The 1,618-nt window shown below is 52.7% G+C and overlaps 1 non-coding gene across 1 annotated transcript; it reads right to left on the bottom strand.

The window, feature by feature from the left end:
- Positions 1 to 221: 221 nt before the first annotated feature.
- Positions 222 to 303, bottom strand: Trnas-aga. The gene has a single exon. It is a non-coding gene; the product is annotated as a tRNA-Ser (tRNA).
- Positions 304 to 1,618: the final 1,315 nt, after the last annotated feature.

Here is a 1,618-nt window from a genome sequence, read left to right as displayed (position 1 = left end):
AAGCAGATATGTGGCTGAGCAGAGACCTGGACACAGCTTGCCCTCAGTTGGGTGAGCCCCGGCCCTGGGAACAGCACCTATGCTCATGGTTGTCAGAGGCATTGGCTTTCCTATGGGGCCTGCTAAAGTGGGGTAGGCATTGCCAAGTCCTGGGCTTATTTGCAGGGAAAAAGGAAAATCTGGGCTGGTTAACCGGGTCCTCACTGGGACAGGGCCAGCATCATAGTCAGCAGGATTCGAACCTGCGCGGGGAGACCCCAATGGATTTCTAGTCCATCACCTTCACCACTCGGCCACGACTACATGCAAAGCTTTTTGCTTCTTGAGACAAGTAGCTGTGTATGCTGCAGCTCTTCCAGAGCCACGTTTCCCAGCTGCGAGGGCCGGGCCAATGTCGCCTGCTGCTACTGCTGTTCAAAAGCGTCCTACTGCTGCACGAGCCACAGACCTGAGAAGGCGAGATCCTGCCAGGCCTGCCAGGCTCGCCGCGTCCCAGTGGCTGTGATGCGCCCTAAAACGGATAGGCCACTTCGCATGCGGTGCCGGACAAGAGAGGGACGGGCCAGAAAACCCCTTATCGGCACTCGGAGCGCCTCTAAGGGAGACACGAAGAACTACAAGGACAGCAGCAGCAGCAGCTCCATGTGGCTGGAGGGGGCAGAGACGTGTATTCGGATGGGACAAAGGACGCTTCCTGTCTGCGACCCCAAACTGTTTCCTAGACTCGCGTCCTGTGCCCTTCGCTTAGCCTCTCCTTCCTGCGGTCCACGTCACTCCTTCTGCGGGCGTTCAGGCTCCTGCGGGCTGAGTTGGCGATCATTTTTGGCCTCCGACCTGCCTCACGGACTCTCCAGAAGAAGCTCTATTCTTTTGTTTTACTAGAAATTGTACAGGTCTAGGCTGTGATCCTAACCTCCCGGGCAGCTACTCTGTAGCTCTCACCTGCTTTTGAGTGAGTCGCTTCAAGTGAGGCTATAATGGTTTAGTATGTCTTGAAGCACTTAGAATTTAAACATCCTTGGCATACAGCAGCACCCATACGAAGTGCTGGATGTTTAAAAATTCATCTTGCTAGCAAAGGAAAATAGTGACTTCGTTTTTACTGAAGTAAAACAGTAATTAGTATGTGCTGCTCTGAGGCTTTATGATGTCAGAGGCCCCGAGTGACACAGTGACCCAGAATCCCAGCACTGCCCGCTGAGATCACCACTACCTTTACATCTCAAGGCAACTTGCCTTTTCCAATGTCATTTTATTTATTTATTTATTCATTTAGAGACAGGGTCTCACTATGCAGTTGGGGCTGGCCTGGCGCTCACTTTTGTGGCCCTCAGGCTGATCTCCAACTTGCAGAGATCCTCCTGGCTCAACCTCCCGAGTTCTGGTATTACAGGCATGGCCTCCAAGCCTGCATCCAGGGCCGAGCAGGCGGAGACCGCACAGCAGGTGCGCCCAGGGATGGGACTGAGTCCTTGTGGTTGCCAGGCAGGTGCTTACTGCCTCTGAGCTATCCCTCCAGCCCCAATGTTATATAATATTTGCGTGCTCAATTTTTTAAAAATTGCTTGTGGCCTAAGAGCTGACAGAAACCAAAATCAAATTCATATTATGTACCACT

The sequence above is a fragment of the Octodon degus genome, unplaced genomic scaffold (genome assembly GCF_000260255.1).
Source record: "Octodon degus isolate 3935 unplaced genomic scaffold, OctDeg1.0 scaffold00023, whole genome shotgun sequence".
Classification (NCBI taxonomy): Eukaryota; Metazoa; Chordata; class Mammalia; order Rodentia; family Octodontidae; genus Octodon; species Octodon degus.
The sequence above is the reverse complement of the archived record's forward strand: the minus strand, read 5'-3'. Positions and strand labels throughout refer to the sequence as shown.